Here is a 21,508-nt window from a genome sequence, read left to right as displayed (position 1 = left end):
TGTATCTATATATGTCAAAGATACTGGCCTGTAGTTTTTCTTAATGGTCTTTGTCTGGCTTTGGTATCTGGATAATGCTAGCTTTTTAAAATGAGTTTGAAAATGTTCTCTTCAGTTTTTTGGAAGAGTTTGAGAAATGATTAGTAATTCTTTTTTTAAATTGTGGTGTAATTTACCGGTGAAGCCATCTGATCCTGGGCTTTTCTTTGTTGGCAGGTTTTTTATTACTCATTCAATCTCCTTATTAGTTATAGGTGTGAACAGATATTTTATTTCTTCATGAATCAGTCTTGTATGTTTCTAAGAACTTACACATTTCCTCTAGGCTGTTCAGTTTGTTGGCATTAATTGTTTGTAGTAGTCTTTTACATGATTTTATTTATGTGTCATCAGTTGTAATGTCTCCTCTTTTGCTTCTGATTTTGAGTCTTCTCTGTATCCCACATATCTGTATCCCCCTGTATCTATCCATAGGTTGCACAATTTAGTTGAGGAAATTTCTGCTACAACCATGGAAGTGACCTTTTCTTCCCCTACCAAAGCACTTTTATTAATATATCAAGACGGTGACTTTCCTATTTTAAGATTTTTTTCATTACTAATTTATGAAGAATAATAAGTTATTTTTAAATTTATATAATTTTTTTAAAAATCACAATTTTGAAGCTTGTTTAGAAGGAAGGGGGGGACACATTAAATACATTGTCTAACATACTGACAATTATCAGGGAACTTTGGCAGAGTAAGACTCATTATTCATGGTAGTTGTTCCTACTCTATGAAATTTGAAGAACTTTTTAAATATAGGAACCCTATTACTGGAATATATGACTTTGTTTTTTCTTAAGTTTTGTTTTAAGAAAAGAATAAGTCTTCTGTAAACTTAATGGTGAGGGGGGGCAGATTGGTGAGTTTTAATTTTTTACACTTCTACATCTTCCATAGCTTCCAAATTAAACCTGTAGGCTCTAGAAATACTGCTGGACAGGTAATGACATCACATTATTTAAAGAGAGTTTTGAAAGTTTGGGAGACAAGCCTATTTTTAAATTTCTTTTTTCTCAGAAAAGATTTCATTGACTTAAGAGACCACCAAAGGAACCATAGTGATGGTAAATTTGGCAAAAGAAATAAAAGTGAATCATTAGTCAATTTTTAGACAACGCTTTTGTTACCTTGGCTCAGATTTCCTTATTATATAAAATGCAAGATGGATTTGGTTGGCAAAGATTTGATATCTTTTGGCTTTTATAAAATAGCAAAATTTTACCTGGAGCAAAGTTTTTGAGCGTTTCACTGTGTTCTAATGTTTAATTTTCTTCTTTTTGCCATAATATAGCTTTGCTGGCAGATGGCAACATTTGGATCATATTGAATTTGGCAAATTCTCATAAGAATCTTTAAAAATTTTAATATTTGCATGTGAAAAAAACACAAATTTTACATAGCTCTGCCAAGAGGTAGAGACAAAGTCTTCTGCATTTTTCTTATTTTCATACCCTGTATTGCTTCACATTTAAATAGGGTAAATGTCTAGGAAAAACATGAATTAATGTATAACAAATATAATCTTCGGGATATAAAAACTTAACCTATCATGTTCCACATTTAAAAACTGTGTTCCTAAAGTAGAATCTTGTGTTTTTCTTAAAATAAAATCAGTAGCTGAAGGTCAACATTCATGTCAACACTAGACAACTTTTCCTGTAGCTTCCCTTTAAAAATTGGAAATATTTGCATCTGATTACTTATTTTACATAGGGGCCAGTGTTTCAGGTCACCCCATTCTCCTGTTTGCTCTACAATGCTGGGTTCCCTGAGAAGGCTGTGGAACTATCTGCTAAGAGGGAGGCCTGTTTGTTCTTTTAGTAAACGGGACCCGGGGTATGTAGGACCAAAACAGATATACATTTTTTTTTTTTAATTCAGCTCCAAACAAATTCATGCCATAGCTAGATTTTGGTGGATTTACGTATTTATGCGGAGCTCCTCCCTTAAGCACACATCCTACTTGTAATGGGACTAGAATCATAAATGGCTTAGACTCAGGGACTCAAATTCTGTGGCAAACTCATTAAAATTGCACAACTATTTCTGGAAGGCTCAGAACAGGTTTGTGGACTTAATGCGATTAGTCACTTTTGTGATGAGACTTACTGACAGATGGACCCTGTTTCTCCCATAATCAGACAGATTGGTTGATTACATGAAAATTTCATCATTAATATTTTCTTGGGCCTATCTGAATGTTTCATGGCTTAGTTTTTCAGAGAAGGTCCCCAACCTCGCCAGTGACCTTTGGCTGTTTTCCCTCAGTTGGTGGGATCTTTAAAAAGACAAAGCTTGTTTACACCAAGCTGAGCTTGGCTTTGTTGCTTTGACTCCATGGGGCTGCTCTTTCTGTTCACAAAGAGGCTAATTCCTTTACTTAGCTATTTTCTGTTGTTTGCTTTCTTGCCATCATGTAGCTGTGATGGCCTGGACGCAAAGTGTACATCCATTTTACAATCATTCTTTTCTTAAAACCAATCCAAAGATGTACTACTCAAATGTCCTATTCTTATAAATTGATCAAAATTTTTCAGTTTTATAGCACCACTTATGTAAATTAAGATATATTACAAGGAGGATAATTCATCTGATGTAGAAATATTTATCCATATGGTGTGGATGAGCAAGAGCTTCCCAGTGGAATATAATCATTCTCTTTTATTAGATAGGAGACAGATAACAATTTATTCTGCATTATGTTAATATGTGAGTAATTCATATTGTGTGTGGTGTTGTTTCTTCTGAAAGAAACTTTCATGGCGGGCCAACCCTTGTGATAGAATACAAAGAAAAATAGCTTTCGGATTCAGAAGGCTGTTGCTGAAAGCAATTCTGCAAAGGACAGAATCCACTTTTTAGTTCACCCGATTGGTTCTGGATGGCATATCCTTCTGTCTGGATATCTTCATTCGGATATCTTACAGACCCTGAAATTCACATTCAAAATAGAAACACTTATTTTTACTTTTAACACTCCTTCTTTCTGTTTACCATCTCAGTGTGTGGTCACTCCATCTACAGAGGCGCCTAAGCCAGAAGCCTGGGTGTTCCACACTTCTTCCTCTTTCCAATCCCCACATCTAAAATCCTGTCTGGTATGCCTCCTCCATGCCCAACGAAACTGTTTCCCTTTCCACATCTTCATTGTCAGCACATGGGTTCAGCCTTTGCTAACTTGATTTCAGGAGCCTGTATTTGGTCTCCCGGCCTTCCTGCTTGCCCCCACTGCAGTCCAGTTGCTAAAACACAGGTCAGATTATGTCATTCCCCTTGACATTTTTTAGTGACTTCCCTTTGCCTTCGTGAAGAAGTCTGGCATGAAAGACTCTACGTTTACCTGACTTCCACTTACTTCTCCACCCTACCTCTTTTTGCCGGTCAGTGTTTCCAGGCATTTGGTTGCATTTTGTGGGAGCGGTTTTCATCAGTGGAACTGCATTATAGGTAATTTAGCTTTCATAGCCTCTGCCCATACACATATTTAAATGCCCTGAGCAGGAGGAGGAACCATTTCTGGGGAGAACCACTATCTCTCCTTGTACATGGACTGCCTGCCTTTCATTTGTACCTAGCTGCCTACCCTCAGGTAGGTTTGGGGGGCTCTCCTCTGTGTAGACGTCCTGAACCCCCTGCCCTCACTTTCCTCAACAGGCTTCCTGAACAGTGTGTATGCTCTGTCCCCCAAATATAGTTGCCTCTATTTGCTGCTGCTCAAAAGCTGTCCGCTCCCCGAAGGCAGAGCCCAGGTCTTATTCAGCATTGCACCTTCAGCATCTGGCTCTGCGACTGACCTCTATTTGATGGAGTATTTGACCTTTAATAACTGACAATAGTATTCTCTTGAATCTATTAAGTAAGCGTTGATGACAATATATAGGGGAAATACTGATTAACAAAAATTAGATATGCATATAAAACTAGGTACACACTGACTTGTCTTCTAGTGTTCATGCAGAAAAAAGTTAAAAGTGAGTCTGGACTTAATAGCAGCTGGGAGCAATTGTTACCCTAATTTCCACCCACTGCACAGTTAAATACAGTCTAAGTGACATTGTACAGATCACTCTCTGTGTCCCACATATCCCTTCACAAATTGCAAATAATTTAACATCGACATCTCATCTCACATATCTGGAACATTGGTACGGTGACAAAAACACTATATGTTAAAATCTCTATAAATCACATGCATTATCTAGGGGAAACACCCCTTCAATTTGAGCTGGAATTTTAACATTTATTAAAGTTATCATGATACTCTAATTTTTTACATATGAAGGTATTTTTCAAAAAAACATCTTTGTAGCAAAGGTAGAAAATTTTTATTTAGCCAAATACACAACGGTGCTTGTTTTCACTTAGAAACTTTCCACCCACATTGCTTACTTCTTTGGCATATGGAAGTAAGGATTAACAAGTGACAGCTAAAAATGTATGCATTATAGGTAATTAAGAAAGTTGTAATCGCAAAATAAATATCTAAACTCTATTTTGTAAACACATGATTTTGGAGGTCAAGGGCCAGATAATATTTTGTCTTCTAAACTATATTATTCTCTTCTAAAAACAAATGTTAAGATGTGAAGTCTGGCTTTGCCACAAGTTCTGTATGCTTCCATTGAAAAACGTGACCGGGGCGCCTGGGTGGCGCAGTCGGTTAAGCGTCCGACTTCAGCCAGGTCACGATCTCGCGGTCCGTGAGTTCGAGCCCCGCGTCGGGCTCTGGGCTGATGGCTCAGAGCCTGGAGCCTGTTTCCGATTCTGTGTCTCCCTCTCTCTCTGCCCCTCCCCCGTTCATGCTCTGTCTCTCTCTGTCCCCGAAATAAATAAATGTTGAAAAAAAAAATTAAAAAAAAAGAAAACGTGACAAATGTATCTTCCCTAATTAAATTGGAATACAAGTTCACAGTTAAATGCTGTGATTCTTCTTAAGTTCAAACATATCAGACATATTTGGTGAACTTAATGTTTGTGAGGTATTAGAATGGAAATTGGAAGTAAACTACCTTTCTCAGCTGAAGTTAGTATTTAGTTTAACAATGTGTACAAATAGTCTTTGCCTCAGTCTTTCAGTTTTTTATGTCAGGGAAGACTTTGGTGAATAAAAAGATCTATCGGAGATTTACCTCCTAGAGAAAATTATGGTTACTACTCAAGTAGTCATGTAACAGTTACTTCTTGCAAAGTATTCTGTTGTAATTCTCTACTTACGCAGGACACAGGTGCAATGATGGTAGGATAAATAAAAGTATATCCCAACAGACAAGTGAAAAAATACAACAAAATGATTTAATTCAGTCACTGCAAAGCTTAAGACACACCTGTTACTCATTAACAACTTTTGCCTAAAGAAACTTCCTCCTTTTCACCATTTGCTGATTCAGAGATTGGGTAAGAGATGAACAGTAGTAGTCTCAGGTAAACACACTTAATGTGTGTCCATGTGTTTATTACCTCTGACAGTTCTAATATGGAGATATTCACTTGTTTTAGAATCTCCACCACTATAAATAGGTTAAAATGACCATATTATTTTACACACGTCGTATTTTAAAATACCGAAGTGGCTCTCAGATTCAGGTGATTATCCCACTCCGCCATCTTGAGTCGGTTGCATTGTCCAGAAAAACTGTTCCTGCGTAAATATGAAAAATTTTGCATATTTTTGTATCATTGACAGTCTGATCTAGAGCTGTTGTACATGCGTGTTGTGTAGTTGTCCAGTGTGGCGGTGATTCAGGAAACCCCATTCCTGATCTGATCTGGTTTCTGTTCTACATTTAACAAGCAAAATATACTGTCAAGAAAACTCAGTTATCCAGGGGCACCTGGGTGGCTCAGTTGGTTAAATGGCCAACTTTGGTTCAAGTCATGATCTTAAGGTTTGTGAGTTCGAACCACATATCGGGCTCCAAGCTGACAGTGCAGAGTGTACTTGGGATTCTCTCTCTCTGTCTCTCTCTGTCTCTCTCTGTCTCTCTCTGCCTCTCCCCCACTTACTTTCTCTCTCTCTCTCTCTCTCTCTCTCTCTCTCTCTCTCTCTCTCTCGCGTGTGCGCACAACATAAAAAAAAAAAGAAAGAAAACTTGGTCATCCAAATACTGTGGCTCTCCTCATAGTCCTTTGAGGATTGTCCAGAATAAAGTATATGGTGTCCTTTATTAAATCAACAAATAATTTTGAGCTGTGTTCTGTGCTAAGTGCTGCACAGGTACTGGGGTTGAAATGATGACTAAAATCAGACGTGGCTGTAGCAAATGGCATTTGTTGTCTAAAGCAGGGAGCTAGGCATTAACAGCTCAGCACCTAGGATCATATAATTACAAACTAGGTAAGTGCTTTGAAGGAAAGGAATATAATCCTATGCAAATATGACACAATGGAACTTATTTGGAGGACTGCACAGTGGAGCAGGTGGCGATGGTTAAGAAAGTCTTTCTGAGCAAGCAACCCTTGGTCTTTCAACAGAAAGACACATAGTAGTTACCAGACAATGGAGTGGAGCAATGAGGAAGCAGCACTACTCCTGACGGAACAGGCAAGTGTCCTGCCCTATGGCAAGAGCCTTCTGGATGGGCACAAATGCAGGTTAGAATGGTTGAGATGAGGCTGAGGAATAGCCAGGTATGCTCAGTGTTGGGAGCTATGGTTAAGAATGTTAATCTTCATTGTGTTGTCTTGTTTGGTTATTTTACCTTGTCTTCTCCCATCTTCTATGGTAGAAACCTGAGTATACTTAAGAGGTTTTGTTTTCATTTCTAAACATTGACCTTCTTAGTGCTTCTCAGAACTGCTGAATCTTTCTAGAGAAAAGGGAATTAGTTTCATACTCTGGACTTTGGTGGGAAAGAACCATTTGTAAAAATAGCTCATATGTAAAACAACAGTTTTTTGTTGTTGTTTTCGTGTTTTGTTTTTTCCTGTCATCATAGCAGAAGGCTAGTTAATGGTTCATGATCAGTTACTCCAGCGCTGTGGCTAGATCAAAGCTTGCTTCTCTGGTAACCTATACCATCTTCGCCTGTGTTCTTTATCCTGGATTATCATTTTCTGATTTTTCCATTCTTAGCCGATGTTTTGGGATTATGCTCAGTCTGTGTTATTATCTGTTCTTTCCATGCTGTGTAGTGCTCTGTGTGTAACACCACATCCCTCCTATTTGATTAGGCCTGTTTCTCGACTCTGATCATTTTAGCTCATCTATGTAGCCATTCTTCGCATTTTTTTTTATTATCTCCACCTGCTAAAAATAAGACTGTTGGTAACCATGGTAGCTCAAGGACATAGTTAGGAAAGGAAAAAACAAAAAAACAAAAATAAGAAAACTCAAGCGTCTCCCTCTGTGAGTACCAAACCAAAAGGGGGAAAAGAGACCTGCCAGGTAGTCTTGAATCTTTTTTTTTCTTAATTTATTTTGGACATGTGTGGGAAGGGGCAGACGGTAGTGGGAGGGAATCCCAAGCAGGCTTCACATTGCCAGTGTGGAATCCGATGCAGGGCTGAAACCTATGAACCTTTGAGATCATGACCTGAGCCGAAATCAAGACTCAGACGCTTAGTGGACTGAGTCATCCAGGTGTCCTGATGAATTTAAGTCTTAAAAGAGCTTAAATTCACCTCTAGACTTTCCACCCACAGTCTGACTAAAGCCCCACCTGAGCTACAAAGTTCTTAGACTGACCAAGATCAGCACCAGCTTTGTACCACCACAAAATACTATTAAGGAGTGGAATTTTTAATTCTTGGGTTTCAGAATTTCTTCCAAAAAAGACCTGTGAAGATGTTATTAAATATTTTAGGAATTCCAAATATATTTGACACGTCATTTTCCAAAATGCTTCTTCCTACCTTAAGATTGGAGTACCATGACAATGTGAAAATAGCAGTGCCTTACATGAGCTGATTAAAGACTACATTAAAGCCAAAACATGTACTTGCCATGTTTGCTGGAGCTAGTTTAAGAGTGAGGGAATTCCTAAAAGTCCGCTATCAACACAAGCTGTATTCCCAAGTAATACAGCTAAAACCTGGTGTGTTTCAGGATATGTCTTCTACCGTACTTGATACTTGCTGCTGCTTTCCACAGAAAAGAGACTGTAGGATCACTCAGAGGACTTCTTCCCCTTTAGAGAAGATGGAATGGGAAAGCAATCAGGAATTGCTCATTGGACCCCTGCCCTGACATCAGGAAAATGGGGTGCACAAGTGAAAAGACAAGAAGCATTTATTTTTTTATGCCTCCTAATTTTCCAAGCATTCTGATATTTTCTTATTGATTTCACTCTTCTTAATACTTATGTCAGGTGGGACTTATTACTATTCCTATTTTCTAGATAAGAGAATGGATCCTTAAAAAATATTCCATAGCATACCTAAATTAACTCTGCTATCAGGCAGAGCAACCAGTATTCAAACCCAGTCCTCTTAGATTCCAAAGTCCATGCTCTCCGTACACAGTCTCCTCCCCTGAGCATGTGATGTATGCCGGTTATTTCCTGGGCCGTAATGGTGGCTGCAGTGAGAGATGTAGCTGTAGTTGCTAAGACAAATCATGAAGGTAGAAAAGTAATGCAGGTAGTCTCCAGTATTAAAATGAAGGTCACTCTTCAGCTTTCCGCAGCACTTTCATATTTATTACATTTCCTGCTTCTCAGTTTCCTCCAAGTACAAGTCCTTAGGGGCTGGAGTCTGTTTTCCTTCATCTTTGTATTTTTCACATTCATCCGCGTGACGGGCACATACAGAGTACTTATTACATATCATTTCGGAGATTACACGAGTGAGGAAGTGAGGACAAGAATTACAGTAAGTGCTGTTATTTCAAGTTTCCTTAACCCTAACAGGGCTTCTGTTACCTCATGAGTACCAAGATTTTTTTCCTCAAAATATCACTGTAAATGTCTTTAAGCTTTAAAAGCATGTCTGTGTTGTATTTATGTCCCAAGGTTATCTCAAAATTAGTCACTGGCCATCAGAAATCTGCAAGTGGGGATTTCGTTTTCTGAATAATATGGGGATAGGTCTCTTAGGAACCAGGAGCAGCAAATGCCCCGGTGATTACTTAGTTTGTGGGGATTACTTGAGCAGATTTCTCCTGAGGCTGCTCGTAACATGGTCACCTCTGTACTGTGTGCTCCCCTGATGCTCCAGGGGCTGGTTTCAGCTGTCCCCTTGTTTTGCTGGCTGGACTGTCTGGCTGTGTCTCCTTCCCGCACTGTGCCTTTTTTGAGCACCTCATGCTTTTTACAATCTTCTCAGTCCCCTCAGGAATGGTCTCAAGTAATTCTACCCTCTGGAAATCTGCAGATATTTGTATAATTCAGAAACTTCTTCCTCCCAGATTCCTCCTGTGCAGTTGAAAAGTCTTTATTTCACCCAAAGAAACTGTCATTTAGGAAAGAGAAACAAAGTTTTATCTGCAGGGAGCTCCCCAGGAGGACCATTCCTAGGAGAAATGAAGTAAACCTGGGTAGATACTTCAGTCTGGTATTCTCTCTTTAAAGCCCCCATGTTACTGCTCTAAGGACCAAGAAGTCTTTTATCTTTGGAGAAGCTGGAAACATTGCAGGAGCATTTGCTTTTAAATGGAAACCGTTAAGAATAGAAGCACTGACATTGTAGGACTTGGGCAATTCCAAGGTGTTCAAATTAAGAAAATAGAGAGCAGAGCATTTTCACACCCATATGTCTGGCCTCCAAGAGCATCCCACCGCCCCCTTTGAGGTTCTGTCAAATTAGAGATGAATTACTGGAATGGATCTGGTAAAACAAGGACCAGTAACAGATACTCCAGTTTACTAGTAACAATATGCTCTATTGATTAATGATGATTACAATAGTTTGTGTTTTACATTTCTATAGTACCTTTTATCTTTGAGGGATAATGCATGGATTCACAGTTGAAAGGTTTTCTTTTTTTCTAGTTCATGTAACACATTCACATTTTTGTGTCAAAAACAAACAAAAAACACAGGAGCAAACCAGGCCGATGTTCTCACATTACTTCAAAGTTAAGGGTATAACCCAAGTGTGAACATACGTTAATAAGTATGTGTAGTGATTAATTATTGGCTTATGCAGTAGAGTTGTGCTCATTTCTACACCATTGCATTTTATTATTTTGAAATCTTTCTAGAGGTTTGTTGTATAACACATTATGCATTAAAGTTAAATTAATGTACCTGATCAGTTATTTTGCTTGTATTCCTATACATAGGTTCTTGAAAATCTTGGTTTCTGATAAAAAGTTACACTTTTTTGTACTGCCTTGACCAAGTAAAATTGTAATGCAAGATATAACAAATGGTTCTCTTTAAAATTAGATGCTTCAAGCTAATGTCTTTGAACTACCCTGCTATGAGGAAGAGAAAGGAAAATGCTTGTGAGGGATTATATCTTCTATTTTTTCTGAAACCTGGTTTTGTGCTAACATGCTTGCTAGACTTTCCCAGAAGAAAATGGTATAAGTATAATACGATTACTCTGGATATGGAGGTTTAATGGCATGAATACTTCATAAATGAAATACGGACTTTAGAGGATAATTTTACTCTGTTATTCTTGAGGCTTTAGCAATCTTTAGAGCAGCAAAATGGGAGCTGTCTCTTTGAAGGGAAATGGAAATTTCCAGACACATTAAGAGAGAATGAAGGGTGAAGTCCCTGGGATTTTTCTCTTATTATAACAGTGATCATTACCCACCCCAAGCTATCCCCAAATATTTTTCTGCCTTCATCGCAGGATTTCTTCTTTGCCTTGTTGAAAAGAGAACTTTGTATTGTCTTTTCATCATAATGAAAAGTTTTAATGTAGTGTTTTTGAAAGATCATCCCAGAAGCTTTGAGTGATAAAGCTTAGTTACTTTAAAGGATATTTTCTAGCCCTTCTCTTAAACTTTGCATCATGTCAGCATTTTAGACTAAATATTTTTTTAAAGAAAGATTAAAGATCATGTGCAAAATACATCAAGATTGAAAGTAACTCAGTTTATAACTCTTTATCCCAGGTTGGTCCTGTGTTAATCGTCCCTTCTTTTCTCCATCTCTGCCCTTCTTACCACCCTCTCTCTCTCCCTCTCTCTCTCTTTTTTGTCCTGTTTTGCTGTCAGTGGAGGTCTCTCTCTTTGTAGTTTCTTCTAGTGCCTGGGTTTTAGTGTTGCTGTTTTACGAAGTTGATTAAAACTTTAATGTTCCAGGCCATCCATCGTCTTCAAGTAGGTATCATTTTGCTTGTGCGGTTAAACTAGAATAGTCTACTATGGCTGCTAATAACAACAGTTAGCATTTGATGTGCGCTGTCCGTATGACATTTGGGTCATACGTGCTGTGGCATTAGGGGTGTTAATGTGAATTGCCTTCATTCGCACCTCCACGGTTTGAGGAGGGACGTAGTATAAGATTAGAGGCAAGTTGATTGCTCGGACTCCCTTTGGGTGTGGGAATTTGTCTTTGAGCCCAGAAATGGTCTCTGGGGTCTGCACTGTGGAACCCTGTCTCTCCATGACCGTACTCTGCTGTGGGCAAGGGCTCTGGTACTGGTTCTGAAGTTTTTTCCTTCCCTTCCCTTCCCTCCCCTCCCCTCCCCTCTCCTCCCCTCCTCTCCCCTGTTTGTTTATTTTTGAAGGAGAGAGAGACAGAGCGTGAGCAGGGGAGGGGCAGAGAGAGAGGGAGACAGAGAATTTGAAGCAGGCTCCAGGCTCTGAGCTGTCAGCACAGAGCACGATGTGGGGCTCGAACTCACAGCCATGAGATCATGACCTGGGTGGGCCGAAGTCAGATGCTTAACTGACAGAGCCACCCAGGTGCCCCATTTTATATTTTTTAATCTTTTCCCTCCCCTCACACATCTTTATATGAAACTATTTAGAACAATGTTATATTTGTGTTGCTAATTTCATCGAGGTGGTTATCTTTGTATAGCTGTACAGAACAATTCCTTTGGTTTTGTTGAAAGGATAGAATATTTTGTCTTAAATGCCAGTGTAATGGTAAATGTTATCTTCTTGACCCAGAAGGTCATGCCATGATTTCATTAGTTGGCGTAGCTATATTGCCTTGGAGGTATTGCTAACCTGTGTGTGGTTCAAATTTGATATGAAATTGAAATTTAAAGTATGTCAACCACAGTAATGATAATAAGTAAAACAGTTTTTATAAACACTATTGATCACCCAACTTAAACTAATTAAATGCATAGGAAATGTTTTTAATGATATACCCAATGTATTTTTAAAGTAAGAAATTTAGTCTCTACCACAGATTATTAAAATTGAAGGGAAAGGATGTTTACAATGAAATTTTGAAATCCTAGCAAACTTGGATTTTGTTTTACATTGAATTATTTTGAAATTTTGGCTTTTGGGATAATGTGGCTTTTGTGCTCAATTTTATTTACCTAAGTACATCACTTATGAATCGACTTTTTAAATTAGTATAATCTTTTGTATTTAAGATTAGTTTAAAATCTTGGGCTGTCTTAGAAGTCTGCCCTTGGTCTTCTTTTGAGTATTTCTGTAAAAATAATTAAATATATATGAAGATGTCTTTGCAACATTTCTATAATAGTTGAAATTGGAAAGAATGCTGCGGTCTGTCAGAAGAGTGAATATAGTACAACTATACAAGAGGAATGTGTTAGAGTCTTAAAATATTGTGTAAAATCCATGTACTCATAGGTGAAGATGTTCAATATGTAGTGTTACATAAAAGCACAAGTTATAGAGCAATTTGGATATCCCACTTATTGAAAGATAATAAACGTGTTTAGGCACACACATACACGGATATAGAAACATATGCAGGCCTGGATTTGTAAGATACCAATTCCTACCATCATGGAGTTTTTAATGAACACCCTTCATAGGTTTTGTTCATTCTTAGAGTTTCTACTATCCACCTCTGTGTTAAGAATTCTCAAATCTTTGTCTTTATTTGCAGCCTTTTTGCTAAAGTCCAGACATGAATTTTCAGCAACTTATTTGGAATCAGACTCTTGGGGTTTTCAGATAAGTCCCTTCATCTCTTACGTATACTTTGATAATGGAAAAGGATGACACCAGCCATCCACATTTCTGTGAAAATGTAGTTACCTTCACTTCTTCCCTTTTTCTTGGGCTTATGTCCATCAGTAATAACACTGATACATTTGGGCCCTGGGAAATGACATAGAAATGCTGAACTTTTTAAATATCAAAAGCTGCCCTTCCAAAAGTGTCTTCTGCTTAGAGCTTTCCATGAAACTGTCTTAATTGCTCTTAATAATCAGAAATGCTGTATTTAAAAGAATTTGTTCAGGGGGCGCCTGGGTGGCTCAGTCGGTTAAGCATCCGACTTCGGCTCAGGTCATGATCTCACAGTTCGTGAGTTCGAGCCCCGCGTCGGGCTCTGTGCTAATAGCTCAGAGCCTGGAGCCTGTTTCAGATTCTGTGTCTCCCTCTCTCTCTGCCCCTCCCCTGCTCATGCTCTGTCTCTCTCTGTCTCAAAAATAAATAAACATTAAAAAAAATAAAAAAAAAAGAATTTGTTCAGTGCTTAATACTATTAAAATGCCTTCAGTGTTCTATTTAATCTTTATATAGTAGGCTCTTAGTGATTCTTTTTAAACTCCTCAGTTTTAAATTCTTCACTTAAAAAGAGGTATATTCATCATAGTGAGGTCCTGCATTTACTTTGTATATTGTACAAGCCCTATTAATGTACCTGTTTTACATATACATCTGTTTCAGAAGAGTTTGACTGTATTGCTGTGGTCATTGTGAGCAGGACACTGACTGACAGAAAGATACCCACAGAGGTGCAGATATAGCTTTTTTTATGTAAGTAAAGCAAACTAAAGCTCACCCGCATGTCCCTGCATGAGTAGGGACACAGCTCTGTGCCCTGAGTCAACCAGGCAAGTTTCCCTGGCCTCCTGACCCCAGGACGGCAAACAGCTGCGGATGGTTTCCTCTGACAGCCCTGAGGATACACACGTTTAGGCCTTTCTGACCGACTCCCTGTATCCCATTCCCAAGCATCACTATTCCCTCTTGGTGGCTCTTAGACTTGTGAAGAGTGTTCATCTACGTTGTCACCAAATAAGAATGTTAAAAATAACTCCAAGTGATCCTGTTTATTATTAGGTGAATCCAATCCTGTAGGAGTTGTGGGGGCAAATGTCCTACATGACAACAGAAAGTGACCTCAAACCCATATGAAATTGATTGCAGAAAACTTGGGAAGATTTTCTGTTTCATAAGTGAATGTTTAAATCAATATCTACCAAATATCTGATGTTTGGATATTTAAGTTATGAACCTAAACTTGATTGAAACAAGTAATCTTGGATAAACATGACATTTTAATCTTAAAATGCCTAAGTTATGAAAATTAAAATCTATAGTTGGATTGTTAAAAATTTTCTTGCTGCAGTTATTTTAAGGATTATGCATAATTTAAAAAAATGTTAATGTTTTTATTTATTTCTGAGACAGCATGAGCGGGGGAGGGGCAGAGAGAGAGGCAGACACAGAATCCGAAGCAGGCTCCAGGCTCTGAGCTGTCAGCACAGAGCCTGACGCAGGGCTCGAACTCATGGAGTGTGAGATCATAACCTGAGTTGAAGTTGGATGCTTAACTGACTGAGCCACCCAGGCACCCCAGGATTATGCATAATTTTTAAAAGACTTTCACTTCAGGGCGCCTGGGTGGTTCAGTCAGTTAAGAATCTGACTGTTGATTTCGGCCTAGGTCATGATCTCACAGATCATGGCTTCAAACCCTGCATTAGGCTCTGCAGTGACAGAGCGGAGCCTGCTCGGGATTCTCTATTTCTTCTCTCTACCTGTACTTTGTGCATGCACATGTGCTGTCTCTCAAAATAAATAAAAAATAAATAAACTTAAAAAAAAAGACTTTAACTTCTTCCCCTTTAGATACTGATTTCATGTTTTCTGCTAGAAAATTAGTGATGTTTTTGTAATTATAGGTCATTGTTAATCGATTATTTTAGTAACTCAGTTTTTGTAATAGGATTAATGGTAATTTGGTCATGAAAACATTGAAGGTTTCACTGGATTGGAAGTGAGGCAAAACTATTACTTATTAAAAGAGTTCATAACGTTCTTGTATACCAGCAATTGTCAGATAACATAAAGGACACAGTTTCCTTAGAATTCCAAAATATAAAATACTATGAAAGTGGGGTCCCTGGGTGGCTCAGTCGGTTAGGTATCCGATGCTTGGTTTCAGCTCATGTCATGAGCTCACGGTTCGTTGGCTCGAGCCCCACATCAGGCTCTGTGCCAGCAGTTGCAGAGCCTGCCTGGGATTCTCTCTCACCCCTTCTCTGTTTGCGCCTTCCCCACTCCCTCTCACAAAGTAAATAAATGTAAAAGAAAAATTAGAAAACTATGTGATAATTTTAACACAGAATGTGTAGGACTTACCTGCATGGAACAAGGAAAAAGTTTAAGACTTTACAAAAAAAATTAGAATAGATCTTAATAAATGGAGAGAACTCCCTTTTTATTGAATAGAAATGTAGTAAGTTGGAAATATCTAGTTCCTTCTTGTGCTAACTGGTATTCTAATATCTCATAAAGCCACAACAGTTCAAACAGTATAGCCCAGCTCAGGAGGTCTATCTTGAGGACAAAGTTCAAAATCAAACCCCAGTTTATATAATAATACCACAAGTATATTTGATTTCTAAACTAAGTGAGATTGGATAGATGAGAAATTAAGGGAAAATACCATTTAATATCACTGTTAAATTTTAGACAAATTGAAGGTTTAAATAGTGGAAATGTGGGAGAAATAAAGGTTAATATTTATATCATCCTTGGTAAAGACTCTTTAGGATGTCAAAATCCAGTACTATAAATCACATTGCTAGAACTTGACTGTCTAATATTTTAAAAGTATACATTTAAAAAAAAACCTGGAAAGAGTTAAATAGAAAATCACCAGCTGTGGCAAATTTGCCATATATATCAGAAACAGTAAGTGCCTTTCTTTATGTTAGTTTTTTTAAAATCAAAAGAAAGCCTCCTAGATAGAAAGCCTAATGTAATAGATAAATGGACAATGATAATAAAAAAGAAAGTCATAAAAGAAATTTAGATGACTATAAAGAGAAAGTGCCTGATCTCAGAAGAAATTTTTAAAAGTGCTGTTTAGAAAGCTTGTTCAATTCTGTGTGATTGGATTTATTATTTATATTTATGAGTTTATAGGTCTTTTTCCCCTACCAGTCTGAGCTCATCTAGGGACAGGATCTGTTTTCTTAATTTTTTTTTTTTTTAATGCCTACTGTTTCCCAATGCCAGCTCCACAGCTGGATGGATAAAAGGATGGAGGCATGGATAGATGAAATAATTTTTCAAATTACATACACCCTATTCATCAGTGCTGGTCATAGATAAGGAACGTGGATTGAGTCTTCTTTTTAGTTTTATCTTTTATCATCATGTGTGCATTATATGTTCACAAGAAGAATTTTGAATTAAGGGATTTGAATGATTTTTGATAACTGTTGCAGTGTTGATGACTTTCAGCGTACTTTGAAACAAATATGCTAATACTTTTTGAGAATCCTTTTAGGTCCCATTTTAAACCTAGTTCTCCCGATGCTGTAAGACGCATGGGAAGTATCCAGCTGTTAAGAACACAGGGCGAGGTGTTCTATGTTATGTATATAGTACAGTATATAATCAAATTGTTATCTATAATCTATTAGAGTATCAGTTCCGAGAGAGTGGAGACTTTGGTTGACACTAGAGTATTGTCTGGCACATACGAAGTACTCAGTATGGTTTTTGAGAGAATAAGAGGTCCAGATTGTTTTTGTTTCCACATTACCATGTCACCTTCATATCACCCCATATCACCTTCATAGCCATCATTTTAAGTAGCAGCAAAATATTCCATTGTGTGCCACTAAATTACATAATTTTCCTTAAATATTAGATATCTGAGATGCTTACTTTTGCTGTTATACATGGTGCTGTAGTGAATATGTTTCTGCTGCTAGTCTTTTCAGTACTCATGATTATTTTGTTAGGGAAGATTCCTAGAAATAGTTTTACTAGATGAATAGACATGTACATATATTTTGGCTCATCATGTGAATTTCCAGGATACTTAATTTAGTAGCAAATACATAATTAATATCAGTTCCTTCAGTTGGTATGTTAGCTGCCCTGTGTTTGCTTAGCCAGGAAGTCCTGCTGTCCCCGTACAGGTGCTTTGTAGATATTTTATTCTTTTGAAGATTTACACTGGAAGTCTGAATCCTCATAAATAATACATACACAGAAGTGGAAAAAGGCAATGTATTTTGAGTCAAAGCAAATTGACAGCAAGGGAAACGTATTATTTTATCACAGAATACAGAGAAAATAGTAGGAAGATAATAACTGGTATTAATTCCTGGAAGTATTTAAACATGCCAGTTAAGTAAAAAACAAGGAAACATCTTGGTGAATGTTGAAAATATTCACCTATTATCTTCCTTCCTTCCCCTGCCCTTTTGGGGGGTTGGGTATAGGAAGGAGGACTTTGGTTTTTAATTCATTTATTGTAGAATTCATAAGCATTTTCTAACTGTATATATCTTTTAACGTTAGTTCTTAGAAATTCTCGGGTCACCTGGGTGGTTCAGTCGGTTGAGCATTTGACTTTGGCTCAGGTCACGATCTCGCTGTTGGTGAGTTTGAATCCCGTGTCAGCCTCTCTGCTGGCAGCTGGGAGCCTGGAGCCTGGAGCCTGCTTTGGGTTGGCTCCCTCTGCCCATACCCCGCTCGTGCTATGTCTCTCTCTCAAAAATAAACATTAAAAACATTATCAAAGGGGTGCTAGTTTGTTTGTATTCTGGAATTTGGGATTTATGAGGGCTATTAAGTGCTACTGTATACTTAGGCACCCCTTTATAATTGCACATTTTTGTTGAATATCATAAAAGCTTAGTCCTCTGGCTGTTGAAGTTAGGATCCGTCAGTCCCCTTGTGCCTTTGCTTATCTCTGCCTGAAAGCATGTTATTTAATGCTCTCTCATTTCACAGGAGCTGACCATTAGTGTTCCATGCCCTTGACTCAGGTGGTCCCAGACCTTGTTAGGTAGATAACATTCTTGCAGATTGCTTTACCAGGCCTTGTGATATTCCTGTTTCCTGCCCTCATTGGCATAGGTTTTGAGAATGGAGATCCTGCATTGTTCCAAGTTCTAGATTACTAGTGGCTTCCTATAAAATTTAGCTCTTTGTTTTCTAATAAATTACTATCTATACTTGCCATGTGTTGATTAGGTTCCTCATGTGACTTCTCTAAGCATGTGTTGTACTTATTACCATTCCCGGCATAGTGTTCACTAATTTTACACAAGTATAATGGTAGAAAAGTATTCATGGCCTTCAAATTATAAAAGATAAATACTTCAGGGGCGCCTGGGTGGCGCAGTCGGTTAAGCGTCCGACTTCAGCCAGGTCACGATCTCGTGGTCCGTGAGTTAGAGCCCCGCGTCAGGCTCTGGGCTGATGGCTCAGAGCCTGGAGCCTGTTTCCGATTCTGTGTCTCCCTCTCTCTCTGCCCCTCCCCCGTTCATGCTCTGTCTCTCTCTGTCCCAAAAATAAATAAACGTTGAAAAAAAAAATTAAAAAAAAAAAAGATAAATACTTCATATTAAAAGGCCAGAGTTACTATTAAATCTTTTACATCACCGAATAGGATACCAAAAGTTGACAAAAAGATAAAGGGAAATTGTCAAAATCCCTAGGTTGATGGGAGAGGATAATACTTCTACCTTGCTATATAAAGAACACCAAAAAATCAGTAATGATAAAATAGATTTTCACAGTTAACAAGCATGATCTAATGTCCATATATACAACATTGTACCCACAGTGGAAAATACTTTGCATTTCCAAGTACTCATGGAAGAGTTAAACACACACACCCCTACCTACATATTTTGGAATATATAAAAGCTAATTTCAATTATTTCAGAAGATTAGTATCCTGTAAGTTATATTATCCCTTGCTAACCTAATGCAATAAGCATAGGGCTTATCTAGGAAAAGGAAAACTGCATTTACAAATTCTAGAACACACCTGAAAAGAGCCAAATAATAACAAAAATAATGTCAGTTTGGGGGATGCTGTACTTAAGGTGGTTAAGGGAAATGTATAGCCTGAAATGCTTACAATGCTAAGCTTGAATGCTTAGAACAAAATAAAGGTTTGAAATTAATGAGCCATGCATTCAAGTTAATTCTACAGTTCTACATTTTTAACACCAATAAATTAAGATAAAATAAAAAAGAGGAATTTAATGAAATAGAAAACAAGCGTGCAGTGGAGGAGATCATCAAAGTCCAGCAATAGTAATTTGAAGAGAATAATAAGACAAACTTATGTCAAAGTTAAAAGTGGGGAAAAAAAGAAGATGAGGAATGAGGAAAGATACTTAACTACAGATGCCATAGATGCAAAAGATAAGAGGAATTTTAAGTTTATTTTGAGAAGGGGGGTTAGAGCATGCATGGTGGAGGGTCAGTGAGAGAGAGAGAGAGAGAGAGAGAGAGAGAGAGAGAGAGAGAGAGAATCCCAAGTAGATTCCCTGCCCAGCACAGACCCTGACTTGGGGCTTGATCCCACAACTGTGAGATCATGCTCTGAGCCGAAATCAAGTTGGCTGCTTAAGCAACTGAGCCACCTAAGTGCCGTCATGCAAATACTTTCATGTGGATGAAATAACTTTTTCTAGTAATATATCAAAGTGGCTTAAATAGAAAACTGGAATAGTTTTATAACTATAACCTGTGAAGAAACAGAATCAGTATCAAATGCTTCATTACCACGAAGAAACACTGCACCCAAACATCTTAATGGATAAATTCCAAGAACAGATAATTCTCATTTATTGCAAACTCTTCCAGATAATAAAAATGTGGCAGTGTTCAACTGCTTCAGTAAAACTAGTGTAAGAAAAACAGGAAAATACAAGAATGTAAATCTACAGGCTGGTTTCATTGATGAAAATTATACAGCATAAACTACAGCATCCTAAATCTGTGTGTTTTTTTTAAGATAGGAAATTAGGTTTATCTCTGAAAAGCAAAAAAAAAAAAAAAAAATCCATATAAACCACTGTAATTACCATCTCAGGAGGTACAGGAAAAAGTTTAATAGAACATTCATTTCTGGATTACAGATAGGTAAGGTCTGTGGTCTAAATTTATGATAGATATATAGTGTGTGTGTGTGTGTGTGTGTATATATATATATATCTTTACCTGGATATTTAATGGGTAAAGAAAATAATCTTCTTTTCCTAGTTCATTATATACCCACAAATAAATCGGAATATAGGTCTTTCATACACATATATCAGATATGGGATATACATCATGGTATATTACCTATGTCCTAGATTTTATATATATCCTCCTATGGATTTTTTTGAAGTTTATTTATTTTGGGAATGAGCAAGGGAGGGGCAGAGAGAGAGGAGGACAGAGGATCTGAAGCAGGTTCTATGCTGACAGCAGAGAGCGCAACGTGGGGCTCAAATTCACGAACTGTGAAATCATGACCTGAGCCAAAGTCAGAGGCTTAACTGACTGAGCCATCCGGGTAAAGAAATATATATATATATATATATGAAAGACCTATATTCCGATTTATTTGTGGGTATATAATGAACTAGGAAAAGATTATTTTCTTTTTTTTTTATTTTTTTTTTTCAACGTTTATTTATTTTTGGGACAGAGAGAGACAGAGCATGAACGGGGGAGGGGCAGAGAAAGAGGGAGACACAGAATCAGAAACAGGCTCCAGGCTCTGAGCCATCAGCCCAGAGCCTGACGCGGGGCTCGAACTCACGGACCGCGAGATCGTGACCTGGCTGAAGTCGGACGCTTAACCGACTGCGCCACCCAGGCGCCCCAAGAAGATTATTTTCTTTACCCATTAAAGACCAATTACAGGACACCTGGAGCAATGATCACCTCTAGAGGTAAAATGCTAAAGATCCTCCCTTTAAAAAGAAAGCCGAGACAATTACTAATACAGAACCCAGAATCCTAGCTAATCTTATGGTGTGGGGTTGGGATGAGAGGAAGATGTGATCAGGGCAGGGCACAAAGAGGACGTTCCTGATGTACTGGTATATTCTCCATTGTAACCTGGGGTAGTGGGAATGCTGATTTTTTATTCCTTAAACTGCATCTCATCTTTAGATACTTAATGTCTAATTTACACAATAAACTGTTTTTATTAGATGAGAGAGGTCTACTGAATAAAGACTGAAGATATAGGGGTGGGATACTTTTCCTTTCTGGTAGGTTCTTTGGTCTAATAACTGACATAAGAAAAACAAAAACTGGGGTGCCTGGGTGACTCGGCCAATTAAGTGTCTGACTTGTGGTTTTGGCTCAGGTTTTGATCTTACGGTCATGGGATCAAGCCCCAAGTCAGACTCT

General features: G+C 37.9%; 1 protein-coding gene across 23 annotated transcripts in view; it reads left to right on the top strand.

The window, feature by feature from the left end:
- The window catches only part of CADPS2 (calcium dependent secretion activator 2), a 540,930-nt gene that overhangs the window by 252,420 nt on the left and 267,002 nt on the right, over positions 1–21,508 (top strand). The window lies entirely within an intron of this gene.

The sequence above is a fragment of the Felis catus genome, chromosome A2 (assembly GCF_018350175.1).
Source record: "Felis catus isolate Fca126 chromosome A2, F.catus_Fca126_mat1.0, whole genome shotgun sequence".
Taxonomy (NCBI): domain Eukaryota; kingdom Metazoa; phylum Chordata; class Mammalia; order Carnivora; family Felidae; genus Felis; species Felis catus.
The sequence above is the reverse complement of the archived record's forward strand: the minus strand, read 5'-3'. Positions and strand labels throughout refer to the sequence as shown.